Below are 26,693 nucleotides of genomic sequence, written 5' to 3' on the forward strand. Positions count from 1 at the left end.
ATCATAGATATAAATGACCGAATTTTGCCAAAAATGGCTAATATCTTCGTTTCTTTAATACTTAGGGCTCCAAATTGAATTGATTCCGAAAGAGCTTGGTCCATATTATATTTCCTGTAAACGGTTTCAGCCCACTATTTCCCAGTTGGTCACAGTGGCCCATTATCTCTGCAAAATGGGGCATCATAGATACAAATGACCAAAATTTTCCAAAAATGGCCAATATCTTGGTTTCTTTAACACTTAGGGTTCCAAATTGAATAGATTCGGAGAGAGCGTGGACCATATTATATTTCCTGTAAACGGTTTCAGCCCACTATTTCCCAGTTGGTCACAGTGGCCCATTATCTCTGCCAAATGGGGCATCATAGATACAAATGACCAAAATTTTCCAAAAATGGCCAATATCTTGGTTTCTTTAACACTTAGGGTTCCAAATTGAATAGATTCGGAGAGAGCGTGGACCATATTATATTTCCTGTAAACGGTTTCAGCCCACTATTTCCCAGTTGGCCACAGTGGGCCATTATCTCTGCAAAATGGGGCATCATAGATATAAATGACCGAATTTTGCCAAAAATGGCAAATATCTTCGTTTCTTTAATACTTAGGGCTCCAAATTGAATTGATTCCGAAAGAGCTTGGTCCATATTATATTTCCTGTAAACGGTTTCAGCCCACTATTTCCCAGTTGGCCACAGTGGGCCATTATCTCTGCAAAATGGGTCATCATAGATATAAATGACCGAATTTTGCCAAAAATGACCAATATCTTGGTTTCTTTAATACTTTGAGTTCCAAATTGAATAGATTCGGAGAGAGCGTGGACCATATTATATTTCCTGTAAACGGTTTCAGCCCACTATTTCCCAGTTGGTCACAGTGGCCCATTATCTCTGCCAAATGGGGCATCATAGATACAAATGACCAAAATTTTCCAAAAATGACCAATATCTTGGTTTCTTTAATACTTAGGGCTCCAAATTGAATAGATTCGGTAAGAGCGTGATCCATATTATATTTCCTGTAAACGGTTTCAGCCCACTATTTCCCAGTTGGCCACAGTGTGCCATTATCTCTGCAAAATGGGGCATCATATACAAAAATTACCAAATTTTGCCAAAAATGGCCAATATCTTCGTTTCTTTAATACTTAGGGCTCCAAATTGAATAGATTCGGTAAGAGCGTGATCCATATTATATTTCCTGTAAACGGTTTCAGCCCACTATTTCCCAGTTGGCCACAGTGGGCCATTATCTCTGCAAAATGGGTCATCATAGATATAAATGACCGAATTTTGCCAAAAATGGCCAATATCTTGGTTTCTTTAATACTTAGGGCTCCAAATTGAATTGATTCGGAAAGAGCGTGGACCATATTATATTTCCTGTAAACGGTTTCAGCCCACTATTTCCCAGTTGGCCACAGTGGGCCATTATCTCTGCAAAATGGGTCATCATAGATATAAATGACCGAATTTTGCCAAAAATGTTCAATATCTTGGTTTCTTTAACACATAGGGTTCCAAATTTAATAGATTCGGAAAGAGCGTGGTCCATATTATATTTCCTGTAAACGGTTTCAGCCCACTCTTTCCCAGTTGGCCACAGTGGGCCATTATCTCTGCAAAATGGCGCATCATATATAAAAATGGACAAATTTTGCCAAAAATGGCCAATATCTTGGTTTCTTTAATACCTAGGGCTCCAAATTGAATAGATTCGGTAAGAGCGTGATCCATATTATATTTCCTGTAAACGGTTTCAGCCCACTATTTCCCAGTTGGCCACAGTGTGCCATTATCTCTGCAAAATGGGACATCATAGATGTAAATGACCAACATTTTCCAAAAATGGCAAATATCTTGGTTTCTTTAATACTTAGGGTTCCAAATTGAATAGATTCGGAAAGAGCGCGGTCCATATTATATTTCATGTAAACGGTTTCATCCAACTATTTCCCAGTTGGCCACAGTGGGCCATTATCTCTGCCAAATGGGGCATCATGTACATAAATGACCAAAATTTGCCAAAAATGGTCAATATCTTGGTTTCTTTAATACTTTGAGTTCCAAATTGAATAGATTCGGAAAGAGCGTGGTCCATATTATATTTCCCGTAAACGGTTTCAGCCCACTATTTCCCAGTTGGCCACAGTGGGCCATTATCTCTGCAAAATGGGGCATCATAGATATAAATGACCAAAATTTGCCAAAAACGGCCAATATCATGGTTTCTTTAAAACTTAGGGTTCCAAATTGAATAGATTCGGAAAGAGCGTGGTCCATATTATATTTCTTGTAAACGGTTTCAGCCCACTATTTCCCAGTTGGCCACAGTGGGCCATTATCTCTGCCAAATGGGGCATCATGTACATAAATGACCAAAATTTGCCAAAATGGCCAATATCTTGGTTTCTTTAATACTTAGGATTCCAAATTGAATAGATTCGGAAAGAGCGTGGTCCATATTATATTTCCCGTAAACGGTTTCAGCCCACTATTTCCCAGTTGGCCACAGTGGGCCATTATCTCTGCAAAATGGGACATCATGTATATAAGTGACCAAAATTTGCCAAAAATGGCCAATATCTTGGTTTCTTTAATACTTTGAGTTCCAAATTGAATAGATTCGGAAAGAGCGTGATCCATATTATATTTCATGTAAACGGTTTCATCCAACTATTTCCCAGTTGGCCACAGTGGGCCATTATCTCTGCAAAATGGGGCATCATAGATATAAATTACCAAAATTTGCCAAAAATGTTCAATATCTTGGTTTCTTTAACACATAGGGTTCCAAATTTAATAGATTCGGAAAGAGCGTGGTCCATATTATATTTCCTGTAAACGGTTTCAGCCCACTCTTTCCCAGTTGGCCACAGTGGGCCATTATCTCTGCAAAATGGGGCATCATATATAAAAATGGACAAATTTTGCCAAAAATGGCCAATATCTTGGTTTCTTTAATACCTAGGGCTCCAAATTGAATAGATTCGGTAAGAGCGTGATCCATATTATATTTCCTGTAAACGGTTTCAGCCCACTATTTCCCAGTTGGCCACAGTGTGCCATTATCTCTGCAAAATGGGACATCATAGATGTAAATGACCAACATTTTCCAAAAATGGCCAATATCTTGGTTTCTTTAATACTTAGGGTTCCAAATTGAATAGATTCGGAAAGAGCGCGGTCCATATTATATTTCATTTAAACGGTTTCATCCAACTATTTCCCAGTTGGCCACAGTGGGCCATTATCTCTGCCAAATGGGGCATCATGTACATAAATGACCAAAATTTGCCAAAATGGCCAATATCTTGGTTTCTTTAATACTTAGGATTCCAAATTGAATAGATTCGGAAAGAGCGTGGTCCATATTATATTTCCCGTAAACGGTTTCAGCCCACTATTTCCCAGTTGGCCACAGTGGGCCATTATCTCTGCAAAATGGGGCATCATGTATATAAATGACCAAAATTTGCCAAAGATGGTCAATATCTTGGTTTCTTTAATACTTTGAGTTCCAAATTGAATAGATTCGGAAAGAGCGTGATCCATATTATATTTCCTGTAAACGGTTTCAGCCCACTATTTCCCAGTTGGTCACAGTGGACCATTATCCTGGAAAAATGGGGCATCATATATAAAAATGACCACATTTTGCAAAAATGGCCAATATCTTCGTTTCTTTAATACTTCGGGCTCCAAATTGAATAGATTCGGTAAGAGCGTGATCCATATTATATTTCCTGTAAACGGTTTCAGCCCACTATTTCCCTGTTGGCCACAGTGGGCCATTATCTCTGCAAAATGGGGCATCATGTATATAAATGACCAAAATTTGCCAAAAACGGCCAATATCTTGGTTTCTTTAATACTTAGGGTTCCAAATTGAATAGATTCGGAAAGAGCGGGGTCCATGTTATATTTTCTGTAAACGGTTTCAGCCCACTATTTCCCAGCTGGCCACAGTGGGCCATTATCTCTGCAAAATGGGGCATCATGTATATAAATGACCACATTTTGCCAAAAATGGCCAATATCTTGGTTTCTTTAATACTTAGGGTTCCAAATTTAATAGATTCGGAAAGAGCGTATTCCATATTATATTTCCTGTAAACGGTTTCAGCCCACTATTTCCCAGTTGGCCACAGTGGGCCATTATCTGTGCAAAATGGGGCATCATAGATATAAATTACCAAAATTTCCCAAAAATGGCCAATATCTTGGTTTCTTTAATACTTAGGGTTCCAAATTGAATAGATTCGGAAAGAGCGTGGTCCATATTATATTTTCAGTAAACGGTTTCAGCCCACTATTTCCCAGTTGGCCACAGTGGGCCATTATCCTGGAAAAATGAGGCATCCTATATAAAAATGACCAAAAATGGCCAACATCTTGGTTTCTTTAATACTTAGGGCTCCAAATTGAATAGATTCGGAAATAACGTGGTCCATATTATATTTCCTGTAAACGGTTTCAGCCCACTATTTACCAGTTGGCCACAGTGGGCCATTATCTCTGCAAAATGGGGCATCATAGATATAAATGACCAAAATTTGCCAATAATGGCCAATATCTTGGTTTCTTTAATACTTAGGGTTCCAAATTTAATAGATTCGGAAAGAGCGTGGTCCATATTATATTTCCTGTAAGCGGTTCCAGCCCACTATTTCCCAGTTGGCCACAGTGGCCATTATCTCTGCAAAATGGGGCATCATGTATATAAGTGACCAAAATTTGCCAAAAATGGCCAATATATTGGTTTCTTTAATACTTAGGGCTCCAAATTTAATAGATTCGGAAAGAGCGTGGTCCATATTATATTTCCTGTAAGCGGTTTCAGCCCACTATTTCCCAGTTGGCCACAGTGGCCATTATCTCTGCAAAATGGGGCATCATGTATATAAGTGACCAAAATTTGCCAAAAATGGCCAATATATTGGTTTCTTTAATACTTAGGGCTCCAAATTGAAAAGATTCGGAAAGAGCGTGGTCCATATTATATTTCCTGTAAACGGTTTCAGCCCACTATTTTCCAGTTGGCCACAGTGGGCCATTATTTCTGCAAAATGGGGCATCATGTATATAAGTGACCAAAATTTGCCAAAAATGGTCAATATCTTGGTTTCTTTAATACTTAGGGTTCCAAATTGAATAGATTCGGAAAGAACGTGGTCCATATTATATTTCCTGTAAACGGTTTCAGCCCACTATTTCCCAGTTGGCCACAGTGGGCCATTATCTCTGCAAAATGGGGCATCATAGATATAAATGACCAAAATTTTCCAAAAATGGCCAATATCTTGGTTTCTTTAATACTTAGGGTTCCAAATTGAATAGCTTCGGAAAGAGCGTGGTCCATATTATATTTTCTGTAAACGGTTTCAGCCCACTATTTCCCAGTTGGCCACAGTGGGCCATTATCCTGGAAAAATTGGGCATCATATAGAAAAATGACCAAAATTTGCCAAAAATGGCCAATATCGTGGTCCATATTATATTTCCTGTAAACGGTTTCAGCCCACTATTTCCCAGTTGGCCACAGTGGGCCATTAATTCTGCAAAATGGGGCATCATATATATAAATGTCCAAAATTTGCCAAAAATTGCCAATATCTTGGTTTCTTTAATACTTAGGGCTCCAACTTGAATAGATTCGGAAAAAGCGTGGTCCATATTATATTTTCTGTAAACGGTTACAGCGCACTCTTGCCCAGTTGGCCACAGTGGGCCATTATCTCTGCAAAATGGGGCATCATAGATACAAATGACCAAAATTTGCCAAAAATGGTCAATATCTTGGTTTCTTTAATACTTAGGGCTCCAAATTGAATAGATTCGGAAAGAGCGTGGTCCATATTATATTTTCTGTAAACGGTTTCAGCCCACTATTTCCCAGTTGGCCACAGTGGGCTATTATATCTGCAAAATGGGGCATCATGTATATAAATGACCAAAATTTGCCAAAAATGGCCAATATCTTGGTTTCTTTAATACTTAGGGCTCCGACTTGAATAGATTCGGAAAGAGCGTGGTCCATATTATATTTTCTGTAAACGGTTACAGCCCACTCTTTCCCAGTTGGCCACAGTGGGCCATTATCTCTGCAAAATGGGGCATCATGTATATAAATGACCAAATTTTGCCAAAAATGGCCAATATCTTGGTTTCTTTAATACTTAGGGCTCCAAATTGAATTGATGCGGAAAGAGCGTGGACCATATTATATTTCCTGTAAACGGTTTCAGCCCACTATTTCCCAGTTGGCCACAGTGGGCTATTATATCTGCAAAATGGGGCATCATGTATATAAATGACCAAAATTTGCCAAAAATGGCCAATATCTTGGTTTCTTTAATACTTAGGGCTCCAAATTGAATAGATTCGGAAAGAGCGTGGTCCATATTATATTTTCTGTAAACGGTTTCAGCCCACTATTTCCCAGTTGGCCACAGTGGGCCATTATCTCTGCAAAATGGGGCATCATAGATATAAATTAACAAAATTTGCCAAAAATGGTCAATATCTTTGGTTCTTTAATACTTAGGGTTCCAAATTGAATAGATTCGGAAAGAGCGTGGTCCATATTATATTTCCTGTAAACGGTTTCAGCCCACTATTTCCCAGTTGGCCACAGTGTGCCATTATCTCTGCAAAATGGGGCGTCATATATAAAAATGACCAAATTTTGCCAAAAATGGCCAATATCTTGGTTTCTTTAATACTTAGGCTCCAAATTGAATAGATTCGGTAAGAGCGTGATCCATATTATATTTCCTGTAAACGGTTTCAGCCCACTATTTCCCGGTTTCAGCCCACTATTTCCGAGTTGGCCACAGTGGGTCATTATCCTGGAAAAATGGGGCATCATATATAAAAATGACCAAATTTTGCCAAAAATGGCCAATATCTTGGTTTCTTTAATACTTAGGGCTCCAAATTGAATAGATTCGGAAAGAGCGTGGTCCATATTATATTTCCTGTAAACGGTTTCAGCCCACTATTTCAAAGTTGGCCACAGTGGGCCATTACCTCTGCAAAATGGGGCATTATGTATATAAATGACCAAAATTTGCCAAAAATGGTCAATATCTTGGGTTCTTTAATACTTAGGGTTCCAAATTGAATAGATTCGGAAAGAGCGTGGTCCATATTATATTTCCTGTAAACGGTTTCAGCCCACTATTTCCCAGTTGGCCACAGTGGCCATTATCTCTGCAAAATGGGGCATCATGTATATAAATGACCAAAATTTGCCAAAAATGGTCAATATCTTGGTTTCTTTAGTACTTAGGGTTCCAAATTGAATAGATTCGGAAAGAGCGTGGTCCATATTATATTTCCTGTAAACGGTTTCAGCCCACTATTTCCCAGTTGGCCACAGTGTGCCATTATCTCTGCAAAATGGGGCGTCATATATAAAAATTACCTAATTTCACCAAAAATGGCCAATATCTTGGTTTCTTTAATACTTAAGGTTCCAAATTTAATAGATTCAGAAAGAGCGTGGTCCATATTACATTTCCTGTAAACGGTTTCAGCCCACTATTTCCCAGTTGGCCACAGTGGGCCATTATCTCTGCAAAATGGGGCATCATGGATATAAATGACCAAAATTTGACAAAAAAAATGGTCAATATCTTGGTTTCTTTAATACTTAGGGCTCCAAATTGAATAGATTCGGAAAGAGCGTGGTCCATATTATATTTCCTGTAAACGGTTTCAGCCCACTCTTTCCCAGTTGGCCACAGTGAGCCATTATCTCTGCAAAATGGGGCATCATGTATATAAGTGACCAAAATTTTCCAAAAATGGCCAATATCTTGGTTTCTTTAATACATAGGGTTCCAAATTTAATAGATTCAGAAAGAGCGTGGTCCATATTATATTTCCTGTAAACGGTTTCAGCCCACTATTTCCCAGTTGGCCACAGTGGGCCATTATCCTGGAAAAATGGGGCATCATAGATATAAATTACCAAAATTTGCCAAAAATGGCCAATATCTTGGTTTCTTTAATACTTAGGGCTCCAAATTGAATAGATTCGGAAAGAGCGTGGTCCATATTATATTTCCTGTAAACGGTTTCAGCCCACTATTTCCCAGTTGGCCACAGTGGGCCATTATCTCTGCAAAATGGGGCATCATGTATATAAGTGACCAAAATTTTCCAAAAATGGCCAATATCTTGGTTTCTTTAATACTAAGGTGTTCCAAATTTAATAGATTCGGAAAGAGAGTGGTCCATATTATATTTCCTGTAAACGGTTTCAGCCCACTATTTCCCAATTGGCCACAGTGGGCCATTATCTCTGCAAAATGGGGCATCATGTATATAAATGACCAAAATTTGCCAAAAATGGCCAATATCTTGGTTTCTTTAATACTTAGAGTTCCAAATTGAATAGATTCGGAAAGAGCGTGGTCCATATTATATTTCCTGTAAACCAGTTGGCCACAGTGGGCCATTATCTCTGCAAAATGAGGCATCATGTATATAAATGACCAAAATTTGCCAAAAATGGCCAATATCTTAGTTTCTTTAATACTTAGGGCTCTAAATTAAATAGATTGGGAAAAAGCGTGGTCCATATTATAATTCCTGTAAACGGTTTCAGCCCACTATTTCCCAGTTGGCCACAGTGGGCCATTATCTCTGCAAAATGGGGCATCATAGATATAAATGACCAAAATTTTCCAAAATGGCCAATATCTTGGTTTCTTTAATACTTAGGGTTACAAATTGAATAGATTCGGAAAGAGCGTGGTCCATATTATATTTCCTGTAAACGGTTTCAGCCCACTATTTCCCAGTTGGCCACAGTGGGCCATTATATCTGCAAAATGGGGCATCATGTATATAAGTGACCAAAATTTGCCAAAAATGGCCAATATCTTGGTTTCTTTAATACTTAGGGCTCCAAATTGAATAGATTCGGAAAGAGCGTGGTCCATTTTATATTTTCTGTAAACGGTTTCAGCCCACTATTTCCCAGTTGGCCACAGTGGGCCATTATCTCTGCAAAATGGGGCATCATGTATATAAGTGACCAAAATTTTCCAAAAATGGCCAATATCTTGGTTTCTTTAATACTTAGGGCTCCAAATTGAATAGATTCGGAAAGTGCGTGGTCCATATTATATTTCCTGTAAACGGTTTCAGCCCACTATTTCCCAGTTGTCCACAGTGGACCATTATCTCTGCAAAATGGGGCATCATAGATATAAATGACCAAAATTTGCCAAAAATGGCCAATATCTTGGTTTCTTTAATACTAAGGGCTCCAAATTGAATAGATTCGGAAAGAGCGTGGTCCATATTATATTTCCTGTAAACGGTTTCAGCCCACTCTTTCCCAGTTGGCATCCATATTTCTTTTACGACTTGTATTTTATTTTGATTTTTATAACAATTTAATTTTTCGTCATATTTATGTTTGAATTTCTTTTTTTTATATTAGAATTTTTCCATATTTGCATTTGGTTGTTATTACTTTTGTATTAGGATTTTTTGTATTAGGTTTTCTGTATTATAATTTTAAATTTCACGTATAGGTGGCGCTCTATCGTGAATTTTTATATTATAATATATTTTCACATACATATTTGTTAAGTTTTCATTTCTGCATTTCGTTAAAAATATTTTTAAAAAAATTTTTGTCATGGGAAAATTTTCACTATTTCATTTCTATGGCACATTTAGTCAAAAATTCATTTCTATAGAAATTTTTGTAAATTTTTTTTTTTTATTTTGATAAAAAGTATTTTTTTCCTACTAAGTCAAAATTAAATTTTAAATTGTTGTTTTTCACACTCAAATTTTTAACCAAAACCTGGTATCAAACAATGATCTCTTTTTGCTTGCGTTGTTTTTTCCCATGTCTATCATCGATGATGATGACAACACACACTCTTTAAGGCCAAACAATTATTCCAAATAACCATAATAATGCACATATCAATGTTTTCCATAATTCATTTAGCCATAACTCGCTCTAAAAAAGCTAAAAAGCCATTAAATATTCATTGATGGCAATCATAGATGGATGAGAGCGGCATGGATGGATAGATTGGGCAGACAGACAGACGTCTTAATCTTATTTGAAATGCATTCAATGTTTGCGCGCTCTATGCTTTCAAGATTGACTTTTGATGATAATTGAAATCAGAAACCGAGCAATAAAGAACAATGCTCGAACATTATTCTCGATCGAACAACAAAAAACTAAACGAGAACAGAAAAAATATGTTTGTTGCATTATTAAACAGTTCAAAGTACAGAAATGGTGGAGAAACCAAAGATAAATGTGTTATGGCCAAGTCTCATAGGAGACAAAGGCAGGCGAACGCGAATACGCAGCGCTTCATCGATAACACACTTCAGATTGTAATTTATGGAATAGACAGACATTGTTAAACGTCAATGTTTGATCAATATATTGCGAAAGCGAAATGAAAAAACGCGAGCAATTTGAATTTTCAAAATAATGATAACGACATGAATTGAGGCTCAGTGCAATTGAATTCAATCACAACGCCTAAGGTGTGCTCCATGAAGTGCAGCAGAAACTGAAAAATTTTTAATTAAATTCAAACACGAATGTAATCGAAGAAAAGAAACCTATTTCCAAGGATTCAATTAAAATGTTTTATAACATCAATAGAAAATTTAACAAAATTTCCTATAAAAATACAATTTTGATTGAATGGATATCCTAAAGAATATCCTCAAGAAAGGAAATTTTGACAAAAGTTGCTGCCAAATTTCCTATTGAATTGAAATTTTAATAAAATTTCCTTAAGCAGTAAAAATTATGACCAATTTTGCTTTAACAAGTAAAAGCGTGTTAAGTTTGGCCGAGGCGAATCTCATATAGCCTCCACCATGGACTGCATGTGACCAGCTCTTGAAAATTTTTGGGTCAAATAACCTGGGGGGACGCCCCATCCTAAAACAACCCGGGCGGACAAGTTTACCGATTGGTACAATATGGGTATCAAATGAATGGTGTTAAGGAGTAGAGTACGATTTTGGTATACAAATTCCGCCCAGTTCCTTTGGGCAATATGGGTATCAAATGAAATATATTTAAAAGTAAAGTACAAATCTGACATACAAATTTATTCCTTGGTGTCTGAGGAGCCTCCCCACCCAACAAAACCGCCCCGCACGGCCATGTTTACCGATTGGGACAATATGGGTATCAAACGAAAGGTATTTTAGAGTAGAGTACGAGCTTGGTATACAAATTTCGCCTTAAGTGTTCGGGAGGTACCCCACCCCCAAAAAAAACCCCAACAGGACTCTTTCACCGCTTTGGGCAATATGGGTATCAAATGTAAGGTATTTAAAAGTAGAGTAAAAATCTGATATAAAAATGTATTCCTTGGTGTCTAAAGGGCAAAAAAAAACAACACCAAACTGTAATGTAGGATGACCGAGAATAAATATACTCAAATCAAAGGATGTGTCAGACTGCAATCCCCCTCCCCCTATCCTACTCAAATATAGGAATTAAAAATAAAATATGGAGGCCGATCATGATAGAATAGGACAGCAATAAAACGTCTTTGGCACTTTTTAACCTCAAATTGGGATAGACATAGGAGGGCCTAAGGATCTTTAAAAATGTGGTATCCCAAGTGGTAGCTTTGAAATATGATTTTGAATGTAGATAACCAATACCAACAAGTTTAATTTGTGTGGATCTGAACGAGACCCGTAGCACTGAATTTCTGAATCGCAATGCTTGACATTATGGGGGCACGATGCTGATATTATTTCAGGGTCCTCCCCCTAAACTCCCTTCAAACCGGCCATGTTTGCCTACTATGGCAATAAGGGACTAAAATAATGCGTATTTGAAAGTAGAAAACGAATTTGGGGGTAGTCTCACCCCATAAACTCCCCTAAACCAATTGCAATTGCGGCTCAAAATAAAAGGAATTTAACAGTAGAGCACGATGCTGATATTTTTTCAGGGCTAAGTGGGCGCCCCACCCTACAAACCTCTTAAAAGGGACATATTTGTGGATTGTGGATTCTTGCGAAGGGGTCAAATCTGATATCTGTTTTATAGCCAAGTGTTTCTAGGACGACTCATCTCATAAATTCCCCCTGAACCCCGCATATAGACAGACTATAGCAATATAGACATACTATAGCAATTTCAATAGCTCAATATGTGGTTTTTGGGAGTGGAGTATGAATCTGATATCCACTTTAGGGGCAAAGGGTTTGGCTACTCCAGTCCCCCACCAAAACCAAGAGAATGAAGTAGATTTAACATCCAAACTTTAGTGGGCGGACCCTCTCCTTACCCTTTTTCAAAAACTCCAGATCTCGGAGATGGGCAAGGCTATTTACGTGAAATTTAGTTTGTTTATGTTGGGGATATCAGGGACGGCCGCCCCAGCTCTAAAGCCCGCCTAATGGAAATATAGACTAGTAATGACAATACTAGTCTCAAATGAAAGGTATTTGAGACTAGATCACGAATCAGATACAGGGGGGTCCACATTGGTGCGAAATATCTGAAAGCCCGTACCAGCACCACCAAACATAACTTTTTTCCTGACCGTGCCAATATAGGGTTCAGATAAAATAAGAGAGTGAAAGAAGGCATTACGGAGCGGGCCCTGTCCAGATAGTTCTTTATATAAAAATCAATTTGTGTTTGTTGGTTCCTATAGACCCAAAAACGGCGAACCGATTTCCTTGAAATGTTCACAGTTTGTGTAGGTTAGTCTGGAAGGAAACATAGGCTATATAATTTATATATTTTTTTTGATTTCGGAAGGGGGGCGGACCCTTCCCCTTACCCCAAAAGTACTATCCAAAAATAAAAGTGGACTGATCGGGACAATATGGTCGCTTAAATGAAAGGTATTCAGGAGTAGAGTACGAATTTCAAATTAAAAACATGGTCTAGGTAACTGGGAGTCCGCCCCAACCACAAAACCCCATACAATAGGTTTATTGGACGTTCATGATAATATTGGACTCAAATGAAAGGCACTTGGGAGTAGATTACGAATATGGTGCGGAAGGAGGCATTGGCTTTATAGTTTGTTGATATCGGAAGGGGTCGGGCCCTCCCGCGTTACCCCAAAAACACCACCCAAAATCAAAAGTGAACCTATAATGAAAATATGGGTAGTAAATAAAAGGTATTGAAGTACTCTTCAATACGCATATGGTATTAAAAATTGGGTCGAAATACAAAGGAAGTCGCCCTATAACTCCTCCAAGAAGACAAATTGAACGTTCCTATCAATATGGGGCTCTAATGAAAGGTATTTGGGAGTAGATTACGAATCTAGCATACAAAATAAGTCGAAGTATAGGGTGTCACCCAATCCTCCCAAAAACGCCCCAAAGGAGCATATTAACCAATCACGGCTATATGGGACTTGGTTTGTTTGTGTGTCCGTATGGATTCAAAAACAGCAGAACCGATTTTCTCATAATTTTCACAGATTGTTTAGGTTGGTCTGAAAGGATACATAGGCTAGATAATTTTTCGATATCGGAAGGGGGCGCACCCTTCCCCTTACCCCAAAAACACCACCCAAAATCAAAAGTGGACCGATCGGAACAATATGGGTATCAGATGAAAGGTATTGGGGAGTAAAACACGAATATGGTATTAAAATGTGAGTCTAAGTACCCTGCGGGCCGCTTCAACCCCAAAACTTACCTAAACAGACATTTTGGACGTTCGTGTCAATAAAGGTGGCGTATTTGACCCATCATGACAATATTGGACTCAAATGAGTAGAAAAGGAATCCAGTTTTGGGGACAAGTGTTTGTGAGTAAGCCGATATCGGAAGGGGGCACACCCTTCCCCTTACCCCAAAAACACCACCCAAAATCAAGAGTGGACCGATCGGAACAATATGGGTATCAGATGAAAGGTATTGGAGAGTAAAACACGAATATGGTATTAAAATGTGAGTCTAAGTACCCTGCGGGCCGCTTCAACCCCAAAACTTTCCTAAACAGACATTTTGGACGTTCGTGTCAATAAAGGTGGCGTATTTGACCCATCATGACAGTATTGGACTCAAATGAGTAGAAAAGGAATCCAGTTTTGGGGACAAGTGTTTGTGAGTAAGCCCTAAAGCATTTATTTCCCGAACATACCAATATGTGGCTCAAATTAAGGGTTTTTTGGAGTAAAGAATGAATTTGATACCTGTTTTTAGGGTAAAGTGACGGAATGCCAGACCCAGCCCCAAAATGCAATCTAATCCGTACATATTTATCGACCATGGCAATTGTGGGCTTAAATGAAAGGTTTTTGGGAATAGAGCACGAATTTGACATCCATAATTGGACGGAATAGGTGAGGTATCATCACACCTCCAAAAAGGAATCCCTGTTTTAATGGATATATGGACCAATAACGACAATATAGGGCAGAAATGAAACAGGACTTTTTTAACGACTATGGTAATATGGGGCTCATAAAAAAAGTATTTTAGAGTATATCGCGAAGTTTATAATTATTTTAATGCCAAGTGTCTAGGTGGCCACCAAACTCCCAAAATACAACCCAAACCGGACATATATTTTACCCACTACAATATAGGAGTCCAAAGATAATGTATAAGGGAGCAGATCCCATAAATATTTCATTAAAGAACAGGGGCCAACTTTCCACATTTCAATGAGTCCTGTCCGATTCAAGTTTAGGTACAATGATAAAAGACCTCCTTTTTACATAACTTGTATGAATGGCATAGTACCTCACAAATGTCGCCAACATAAGGAGGGGATAACCACCACTTAAAACTTTTCTAATGTCGCCAGGATTTGAATTCACGCGTTAGCTTCATTGGCGGACTTGTTTACCTCTGCTCTTTAATAACACGAATTCGATATCCACATTCGGGGCGACGTGTCCCCATCTTAAAACTCTACCAAAACAGGGCTTATATATCGACCATTGCCACTTGCAGCTCATATAAAAGGTATAAGAGCGTTAAAGAAGGCGTTGCGGAGGGGGCCCGGATCGGCTAGTTTCCTATAGAAATTTTGACAAATTTCTTATAGAAATGAAATTTTAACAAAATTTCCTATAGAAATGAATTTTTGACAAGATTTTTAGAGACAACTTTCAAACCACATATACATAAATTTAATTTTAATTTAGATAGTCATTTCATATTTTTCATATTGCATTGCATTTTATATTTTGCAATTAGCGACCTTCATGTAGTTATTGCACTGTAATATGTTCCGTCATTTATTCCTGGGTGTCAATTAAAATTGATGCCTCTTTAAATGGTATTGATGAATGGTCGTTATGGTGGTGGATAATAAGTGTCTGTATGTATATGCATTGATTACTTTGTTCCCATATGTACAAGCTACTGCAGCTTTACATCCTTTTAGGGTTTGTGTTGGAGGTGGGTATTATTTACAATCCTTTGTTCATCGTGTTTCGTATGGCAGTTAAACGCTGTTGCTTTAGCTGCTGCCGTCGTTTCAGCCTCTTTGTACCTCCAAAAGTAGAGCGCTGCTGATGCTGACGACGACGACGACGGCGTTTATTACAATGGAGTACTGAAAATCTGTTGCATCTGCTATATTTCCTTCATTCCTTTTTTTTGCAGCCTCTTCTTCTTCTCCTATTTTTCATTTCAATCAATTGATTATTGTATGTACCCCTGTGAGCAAACAGTACTCCAGATAATAATAAAAAAAAAACTGCAAATCCAATTATAAACCGTATTTTTTGCATGTGTATTTGTTTAATTAAATGCATACACTTGTAGGGAGATATGATGTAGGTGTTCGAACAGGAGGAGTGTGAGTGAGTGGGTTTGATTGTAAAAATTGTTTAAATATAGGGGGAACGCAACACTATCTCTGTTGGGAGTCCATGTACTAGTTAGCGTTTGAAAGTCGAACAATCTCTCGTGGCCTCTTTTGTCGTTTTTATTGCCATACATGATGATAATTATAAATTACAAACAAACACTAGTGGACAAAAATGTTCAGAGCAACGATTTGGAGAGTGCTGATGCATAATTCTAGGGTAGTTAAAAGTAGGTAAGAGGTCACATTGGAATCTGTACAGGGTTCACACTGGGACCCGACATTTGTACCAGCTGTGAGGGTATGCTCCGCACTGACAGGAGGCAAGGGTGGTGTTCATATCCACGCCCGGCAAGTTATGCGACACCAAAGGCCTACGGACCCATAAGCCTTACGTCCAATCTACTCAAAACCATGGAACGTATTGTGGATACCATGATAAAGAGTATGACATCCAGCGAACTGCTCAAATACAAACAGCATGCCCTTGTCAAGGGAAGAATCCTTCGATTCTAAAACGTACACACTGGCGGTATGCATTGACATCGATGTGGCTTTTAACAATGTGCGGACCGATACATTGATCCAATCCTAAGACCAGTATCGGGTGGACCCGGTCCTTAGAGGCTGGATAAACCATATGCTAAGGAACAGGTGGATAAATTGTGTGTCCCATGGCATAAATATAAGGAAGAAAGTGGCACAAGACACGCCACAGGGGTACATTTTAACGCCCCTCCTTTGGCCATGGGAGAATTTTATCGCCACTCCTATGGGTGACCACCATAAATGACCTACGGATGCTGTCTGAGAAGGGATTTGAACCCGTCTGCTACGCAGACGATGCTATAATACTTCTAAGAGGTAAGGATCCGAACGAGCTATGCAGAAAGGCCGAAAGGGTCTTGCATATGGCATATAGCTGGGCTCGACCCAGAGGTCTCAATGTTAACCCAGAGAAGACTGAAATATGCCCGTTCACGAGGAAGACGAATGTGGGCCAATTGAACGCACCACGTTTCCTCAATAAGACGATTTCGATATCTGACAAGGTCAAATACTTAGGTGTGATCTTGGACAGGAAACTGAATTGGAAGTGTCACATTCAGGAGCGTACAGAGAAGGCTCACAGATGTTGGGGACTATGTAGGCTCTAAATGGGGCCTGACTCCGAACATAGTCCGCTGGCTCTACAGGAGCGTGATTAGACTGATACTTACTAACGCATCACTAGTTTGGTGGACTGCTATGGAGAAAAAGTGCAACATAAGGACCATACAACATGTTGAGAGAACATGTTGTTTGGCATAGGTGGAGTGATTAGAACCGCGCCCACTAGGGCACTAGAGGCTATTCTAGATATCCGACCCATATCCATACAGATTAAGTGTGAGGCAGCAACTGCGCCTTTGAGACTTAAGGCGATGGGAGAAAGGATTGAAAATGAGAGCAGCTCATACCATCGCGGTATAATCGAGGCGACGATAGGAAACCTGGAAGGAAGGGAAGAGGTTTCCGATCGGAAACCTGAGATTAACCTTGATGTCAGTCTTGCATTGACGGAACCCTAGTATTGCCATCTGGAAGATCATGTCACATGGATGGATCGTAGCTAGAGGACAGAGTAGGGGGTCTACATTGAGAACCCAAGGGCTGAGATCTGTATTAGACTGCCTGACCATAATACGGTCCTGCAGGCGGAGATCCGGGCGAACACGGAATGCATGAAGTGGTGTGGTGCTAACGCGAGGACGTTAAGTGTGAACATCTTTACCGACAGTAAAATTGCCATAAGGGCAATAACAACCAGGACGGTAAGGTCACGAACAGTCTTGCAGTGTAAGAAGGAGATTAACGCCTTTTCTGAGGATGGGAAAATCCGCATCGTTCGGGTGCCGGGCCATAACGGAGTAAACGGAAATGAAAGGACAGGCGATTTGGCGGTGAAGGCCGGAGGACTGCCGTCAATAAACTTGGTTAACTCGAAGCCTTTCGGGTCGACGCAGTCCGAGTTAAGGGAGTGGGCGACGAATGCGCAGGCAACATTGTGAAGCAGTGCGGGAGGACGGCGAAAATCCTATGGGCAGATCCAGATCGTGAGAAGACGAGGCTATTACTGAAAGGAAGCAAGAAGGAGGTCAGTATAGCTATCGGTATCATAACGGGACACATAGGACTACGAGCTCACATATGTAAAATCGGTGCGGCAAGTGACAGCATGCGGGGAAGATGATGAGACGTGGGAACATTTCCTTTCCCATTGCCCGGTTTTCGCGTCTAATAGATGCCGGCACTTAGGTGGAGACACAATACCAAACATGAACCAACTTAAGGGAATGATATTGAAAACAATTAAGGATTTTGCAAGTAGCACGGAATTCCTAACCTAAAACTTTCTTTTTATAGGCTACTTTATAGTTTTTAGAGCGCACAACAAGCCGATTATTGGCTTTGGTGTATGTCCATAGTGTCATGGGGCGGATTAATATCTGCACCCTCTTTTCAACCTAACCTAACGTATAAAATAGAGTAAAAACTCGCCATCAACCCTAGGTGTAGGCGTTTAAGCGCTACAGCATGTTGCGTACATGCATCATTGGGAAATGGTGGTATAAAATTAAATACAATAGCGGTATTTAGACGCTCATAGACACAATGTCGCATATACACAACATCGAGCATGAGAGATTACCGACCATTGCATTATAGGGCTCAAATAAAAGGCACTAAAGAGTGAATGAAGGCGCAGTAGAGAGGCCCGGACCAGCTAGATACCAATAAATTCCACACACTGGGAAAACTCCTTACAATTATTTAATCTGTGGGTTTTTATTGAGTATTTTTTCGGAACACTCATAGAAAAAATAATAAAAGCGAACCAACTCACAGATGTCATCAAACACAAATGTTCATAAATCAACAAAAATTACTTTGTGAACAAATCGTTAGAGACTGTCCACAACCGTTCACATTCCGACAACGTCTAGTAGACAGTTTTTTTTGGGATTTCAAAAAGATTTGTCCATTGCTGACAATTGAACTGTGTTTACCAACGCCTTACCACATTGCACAACATCCGCCTAAGTACATAGAATGTTGTAAGCGTCATTTAAACTTACGGTTGGTATAGGTACATATTCATTTTGCACAGTGGAATTAAGTCGAAAAAATTAGTAAAAAATTATGCCATTTGAGAACGGATGGCGATAACTATTTGAAATGGTTAAGCTGAGGTGTTAGAAAGATCATGTGCAAGATTTCAAGGGCCTTGGCGGTCCGGGCGGCTCTTGACAATCCCCTAAAGTTGGTCGCCACGGCATTTCGAAAAATTGTTTGGGCTGCCAAATCTTCATTTGAGGTCCGATGTCCGAAATTTTGCTGGATGGTGCTCAAAAATCCCTACAAAAGTTCTCTTGAGGTTTAAAAGGTTTGGGGATATACGATTTTTAATTTTGAAATTTTGCACATCTCGATCTCGATTACACATCAGCCTTAACCATTTCAAATTTCAAATAGCGTATTTTTTACTATTTTCTCCCACTGTGCAACGGTGTTCATAACGGTCCATGCAAGAAAACAATGCATTGTTCACAAAATCGTCCCCCATGTTTACAATATTTTCAACAACGTGCCTTCACAAATCATTGCTGCATGATTTTGCAACATCTTTTTTTCTATCAGTGAAGATACCCATCTCTACAAATTGGCTATGACTTTGACATTAGAAGGTTCTGCAAAATTTTCTTTTTTAATTTCTCTCAATTTTTTAACACAGTGTAATTATAATAAAACCTTTTTACGGTGCTTTTTTCTATTCTGCAATATTCACAAGTGTAATCTCTTTGTTGTCTTTCTGTTTCTCGTTACGTTTCAGGAAATTCAATATATTTTTCAAACAAACACCCCAGTGACAGAGTGCTGCAATACGAGAAGAGGCGAAGTGGGGAGGAGATTGTGTTGTATGCCAGAGATTATGTGCGCTTGAGTTAAAGAAGGAAGAAGGGGAACAAACAAGGCAAAATAGATTGCACATTGCACATCATCACAACACAACATTTCGTCAAGAAAACAAGAAAAAGAAAACGCTGCTGCCGCCGACGCCAGCGTCAGTCAGACCACCAGTCACAGCGCACACACAGCTGAGCAAAAATATCGCCAAAACAAACCAAAAAAGAAAACAATCGGGTTTGTATTGAAAACAAAGACATATGATTGCAATGCTTTTTTTGTAGTTGTTGCTATAATGGTGTGGTGCATTGATTGTTTCTTCAATTTGTAGTCTTCTTCTTATTCCTATTCATTTCTGGGAATTTTTTCAGCAGCAAATGTAACGATTGTCGAACAGCAATTTGCCAGGACAATAATTAAAGGAAATTTAAACCTTGTTAGCTGGTCTAAAACAAGGAAGAGTTTGCAAATTATCTAAGCATGATTATAATTCATTCCAAATTTTTATGGGACATCTAAAAAAGGGAGAGAGAAAGTTGAAAGCTGACAGAAGCGAGAGAGAAGATAAAAAATAAATAAAATAAAAGTCAATGACATTAAAATACTCAACAAATGAAGGTTCTGCTGCATTGCTGCCTTTGGTAATTCTGATGAGGAACCATCTCAATTCCGTGTAATTCCAAATTGATCAGTATCCAAAGCCAAGTATTAGAGAGAGAAGTCTGTATCATCATAAGCATACACCTACATACCATCCCACACTCACACCCTCAAAAGGAAAAAGGTAAGCATATACAGCTTTGTCTTCCGAACTTAATTTTTAATAAGTTTCACAAAATGCTATGGATTATATTAGGTTAAATTTCCCCAATCTACCTGCCTGTCTTAATTGCCCTTTCCAATCTTCTAATTGCACTGCGCTGCGCTTATTTCTTCCGTAAAGTGTTTGCGTGTGCCTCAAGTATTTTCACATTGTGGGAGGTTATCTTTGTTTTGCCTTTTGCCAAATAGTGGAAAAATAGCTAGCCGCAACTGCAAAAGCGACGGTGTGTCTAGCTTAATGGATGGTACGACTATGTCATGCGTCTGTCTACTCTCTCGTCATTGTAGTCAGTGAGTGCATCAATCCAATGGATGTGCGGTGGTGGTGGTAACGATGGCGTTGAGGCTCGCTCGTGGTCGTCATCAAAGTGACATCGCGCTTAACCGCCGCCGGACCCGCCCGACCCAGCGAACATTTACACGCACACTTGTGGGTGCAGCAGGCAGTTTGTCATTTAATGGATGGGAGTGGACGATAAAAGAATCGAGCGTATGGTGGGGCTAGCCGTGGTCAAAATAATTAATAGCGCTTTATCGGTCTCTGATTGTATTTGGCAAAATGGCAACAGCAACAAGAACCACTCAGACTGCAACGCATCGATTCAGATGGCAGTGATAAATTAGTGGCAGCAACGACCTCTGCTCTGATAGTGAGTGAGTGAATAATAGCTTAACAATAACAACAATCAACAGTCATAGCAGCACTGCTGCTTGGCATAAAAACAAAAACAGACCTCCCGCCATCACCGCCCCACCACCACCCATTGCTTTAAGTAGGGAGTCTAACAAACAACAAAAAATCAGCTACAATTTAAACGTAATAAAACATATAATTAAAAACAACCCAAGAAAGAATCAAACCAAAGAAACGTGCTAAAGCGAAAAACAGCTGTTGAAGAGAAACACGACGTCTGGCTGTGTTTGAATGGATGGATCTGACGATTGTTTGATTCTGGAGAGCAAGCAACAAACCTACCCATGCAACCAACCATCCGTCCATCTAACGACAAATGATGAACAACAAGCATTAGCTTTGTCACCTCACCTCATCTCATCACCCACACCCACCCAACCAACCATCAATGCCTGTGTTTTGTGTGCAAGCATGCAATTATTCTAGGTTCGCTTGCTAGTGTCGCTCCAGCTGGATGGCTGCCTAACTGGTTGGCTTTGTGTATTACTGTGTTTTGCTTCCACCCGCTCCCTGTGCTGCAGTAGCCTAACACTACTAGCCTGTTTGCCTGCCCTATTGAGAGACTCCACTTCACCACACATCACAACAGCTGTTAGCGAGGTAGCTTGATGTTGTTGTCGTTGTCGTCGTGATCCCCTTACAATTGCATTCACCCAACCCGACGTCGTCGTGCATATCAGAAAATTAAAAAAAAAGAAAAAAAAAAATAATAATCTCAAAGAAAACAAAACACCAACACTTAGTGCACATACATATAAACGTATTCAAGCGCCCAGAGTCACAATAACCCAACCAACCAGCAGCAATAAGCAGCAGCGTTCAGTACAACGTTACACAGTGATTTGGATTTTAAAAATTTTTAGGAATCTTGTATAAAATATTTTGTATAACGAAATAAATTATTGAGTATAAATGTATATTCCTTATAATCAGGTTTAAAAGGAAGCTACATTTGTTACATTTTTATACCCACCACCATAGGATCGAGGTATACTATTCTAGTCATTCCGTTTGTAATACCACGAAATATTCGTCTAAGACCCCATAGCCGTGTCCGACCATCCGTCCGTCTGTCGAAACCACGAAAGAGGTCGAACTCGTAAAGCTAGCCCCTTCAAATTTTGTACATATACATATAATATTGATGTAGGTCGTTGGGGATTGCAAATGGGCCTTATCGGTTCAGATTTAGATATAGCTCGCATATAAACCGATCTCCCGATTTGATTTCTTGAGCCCATGGAAGACGCAATATTTGTCCTATTTGGCTGAAATTTTCCATGTTGTGTTCCCAAATCGGTCTATAACCTGGTATAGCTCCCATATAAACTAATCTCCCGATTTGACTTCTTGAGCCCATGGACCTACAATTTTTGTCCGATTTGGCTCAAATTTTACATATGGTGTTCTGTTATGACTTCCAATAGCTGTCCCGAGTATGGTCCAAATCGGTCAATAACCAGATATACCTCCCATATAAACCGATCACCCGATTTGACTTCTTGAGCCCTTACAAACTGTAATTTTTGTCCGATTTGGCTAAAATTTTACATGTAGTGTTCCGTTGTGACTTCCAACAACTGTGGCAAGTGTCCGGCTTGCCAAAAAGTCCGCACAGGAGAGGTTTCGATGATTCAGAAGCGATCATTAGCAAACCACATCTAACTGACACTTCGACCGTCTCGTTCCCTGCCACCCCTTGATGGCCCGGGACCCAGCACAGCCGAATCTTTGCCGAATCATAAAGCATTTGACACTTCAAAATTTCATTAGTCCAAATTTCTTTGAAGCGGTCATGGTAGGAGCATTAACTGACCTTTTGCCATATATATGATCCATTAGTGACCCTAACTGTCTAGTTCAACATCAACGTTCTTGCTTAGTATATTCTTTTTTAGCTAGGACCCTGCCTGCCACTCACGGTCGTTCCCAGAACGCAGTGCTTACTCTTCGTGTATGTTTCGATTGGCCATCATGAGAAATCAAAGTCTTAGATTATGTCGTTACGTTGATTGTAATTCTTGGAATGGGCAACATGATTTTAGGTCGAGTATGCAGGGGGTCCAGCACTGAAACTATACTCAAATTGGATATTTGTCGACGGTCCGTTTTTCTACACGAGTCAGAAGAGCATTCTGAACGGCAACAACACTTTGTTGAGAAGTTTTATCATGGCTGGATACCTCACAAATGTGACCAGAATTAGTGCAAATTTAAGCAATGCAAACAATTTGTTCCGATGTTTCCGCCAGAACATGATCCATGGTAGGCGTTGATCATCATAGCAAACTTGCTTACTTATGTGGCGCGGTGGACTTCACTCCACAATCATGTTAAAGTAACGGAACGACCCAGATCATTCAAAAAAGCTGGCCAAGGATTGCTACCCCTACTTACAAGTGTATGGCTGCTATAAGAACAACAATTACATAGAGTTAGGTTAAGGTTAAGTTGAATGGGTTGCCCTTCATAGGTGAGTTCACTCGGAGGACAATTTGGTCCATTGTGATCAGTGTTGCCACTCAAGAAAATTATTTCCTAACAAAATCAAAAAAAATCCAACCACACTCGGCCAAAACCTACCAAGTGTTCTACAAGCCAAAACTGCGGTATACGGTTTTATAACCGCTACCGGAGACTAGGCCATTTTCAACGCTACGATCTAGTACCGTCGTTATTCATAAAGGATCTAGCCATGTCCGTCCGTCTATTTGTTGAAATCACTCTATAGCCTTCGTTCAACCATGGCCTGTATCTTGATTTAGCACCCTTTATTTTTTTTATTTTTGTCCCGATTTCAATGAACAACCGTGCCAGGTTTGGGTAAAGCTATCTCTTGTCTTAAATAGTTGGCCCCAGAAATGCGCGTTTACTACGAATTTGTGTCGTTACGGTGATTTGCATGGACCCCTCAACATCTATGTATGCGGCTGGAACTTTGGTCATTTTTCTGATTGAAGGCTCAAAGCCGCATTTCCTGTTGAGAATTTATGAAATTTTAAAGAGACCCCTAACACTCGTACCAGTTACAGTCAATATCAGAACTTACGCCCTTTTTACCGACATTAAAAACAGTGAGACCCCTTGTAACAGGATTTGGTCTCTCGACATCCATGGTTTTGTTCTGCACGAATACGAAGAAACGACAAGAAGTTATTGTAATTAGTTTTGAGTTATCCCCTGCGGTGATTAACTACCAAAAATTGAGGTCAGCCTACCAAACTACCCAAAGAAAAAACCCACCAATTTTGGTAGGAACCTACTAAAAACGGCGGCACTGATTGTGATTGTGTGATACCATAGAAAGTAATATAAGATAAAGAAAATGTGTGAGACCCAAGACCGCATCCAGGGGTTGTCCACGAATAAAAGAAACAGAAATAATGAAGAAATTTGGCGGGAAGTGAAGCGCCTATGCCGTACGCAAACACGTATGTATCTTCGCCGGATCTTATCGAAACCTCCGTCGAAACCATGCCGTTCTGTTCACAAATCCCAGGAGACTTCCCAGAGGCACGTCCACCCAGATTGCAGAAAAACCGAATTCCCAGTAAGTAAAGCCTGCATTCCTGCAGACCCTCATATGACCAGAGCAAGTGCACGATAGTTGCCTGCTCATCCTCATCAAAACAACTCCTGCAGAAGTCATTGCGCGGTATTTCAATGCGGCCTATGGCCCAGTGTCCGGTTATGACCCCTGTCAATGTGTAACGCTTTCGTTCTCCTCCGGTCGATGACAGGCCAACGGCAAGATCGGTGTCTGGTCCCCCCCGCCACGGACGAACCCCTCTTGGCGCATTCGTCCGCCCCTTCATTTCCCGCAATCCCTTCATTTCCGAGAACCCACATCAGCGTCACATCGTGAACACGGAGCCTATCCAGTGACTCTAAAGGCTCGAAATCAAGGCGAAAAAGTTAAACAATTTTCAACTTTGACGCTTGAATGAGAGCGTCATTCTGTGCTTCCACACATATGCAGTGTTTTTAGTCGTTAAAAATTAAAAATTTTTTAACTTTTGCGAGTTAATTTTTTGACATTTGTTTGCAGATTTGAATTTTTCAACGCGACGCTCCTCAACGCACTCATTCTGTTAAGGACCTAAAAAATCCGCCACATACTTCGACCACACCGTCCTCGAGCCCAAAGCATTGAGTGCCGCCATTCTCTCCATATAAATCCTGAGTTTTGAAGGCGCTAGATCCCTTTCTATTGTAGAATTTCTCTTGCGGCTACTGTAATGGTGCAGACCTCTTCTGAAAAAATGTTGAGTGCATCGGAGTAGACCCCAAACCAGTCTAACTCCATCTTGAAGCCATCAGTGAATATCGGGTATCTTGCCCCTCAAACACATCATTCGTCCTCTATTCAATCCTCCCGGGAAAACGAATTCTAAATGTCCTAATACCAATCGGCATTGGTCCCAGATAGTCGAAGATCCTCCTTCAACATGCCGAGCTCCCGCGACCTTGGCGGCGCAATTCCGAATATAGGCCTCAATGGGCTTGCATATCCTCCATCCCTGCAGACAGGCGATGCCCAGTGACTCCGACGCCAGCCAGTCTCGAACTCCCTCCTACGAGACCCTTTTATCCACGGCCGTCCGTATGGCATGCCAGTACCATAGGTCAGTACTGGTCTCACCCCGGCACGGGATAGCCGTCAGCACCACACAGGCCGGTCATTGAGGTGCGATCTGTGTGGTGTTCATTTTTATCACGAAAAGCTTAGCTGCGAGCTACCGGGCGCATCCACAGGTTGCGTATAATAGAATGCTCCATATGGAGTAGCTGCAACGGCAGTCCCGGACAATCGGCGGTAACGAGCAGAGAGTCTCAGTGAGAGGTCGGGCGACACCGGCTCTTGCACAAATACTGAGTGCCTATTATGCTCGAAATGACAAGGCGAGTTATTGGCGCCCTGTTCCCACGGCGATCGGTCTTTTGAACCGGAACAAGCTTGCTCATCTAGAGGAAAATGTGGTTACAACAACAATAACACTACACCGTCCTCGAGCCCAAGCCCTTGAGTGGCGACATTCTCTCCACATAAATCCTGACCGGAACGATCTTGCTCATCTACAGGAACTAGACGAGTATCGCCACCTCCACATGAATATGTGGCTACAACAACAACAACAATAACAACTGGTCTCACAATTACCGTATATATCCAATAAATCGTCTTGGGGATTACCCCTCACTTCCTACCGAACAACCTTCTGCAGCAGTAAAAAGTGCACAGTGCCTTACGGCTCCTTTCTTCCGTATGGCTCTTCCAGGATAGCTTCGAATTGAGGACTATGCCTCCTTTCGCCTCGTTCGAGCTGCAGGGTGATTCCGTCCAAGGAAAGAACTTTGAACTCCGGTATCTTTTATCTGCGAGTGAAGAGCACCAGCT

At 40.2% G+C, this 26,693-nt stretch overlaps 1 long non-coding RNA gene across 1 annotated transcript in view; it reads left to right on the forward strand.

Moving 5' to 3' along the window:
* The window catches only part of LOC131997259 (uncharacterized), a 40,193-nt gene extending 17,871 nt beyond the window's left edge, over positions 1 to 22,322 (forward strand). Inside the window, exons 2-3 of the long non-coding RNA XR_009398155.1 lie at positions 19,706 to 20,563; positions 20,636 to 22,322. This is a non-coding gene — a long non-coding RNA (uncharacterized LOC131997259). The remainder of the gene's footprint in view (positions 1 to 19,705; positions 20,564 to 20,635) is intronic.
* Positions 22,323 to 26,693: the final 4,371 nt, after the last annotated feature.

This window comes from Stomoxys calcitrans, chromosome 4 (genome assembly GCF_963082655.1).
Source record: "Stomoxys calcitrans chromosome 4, idStoCalc2.1, whole genome shotgun sequence".
NCBI classification, from domain to species: domain Eukaryota; kingdom Metazoa; phylum Arthropoda; class Insecta; order Diptera; family Muscidae; genus Stomoxys; species Stomoxys calcitrans.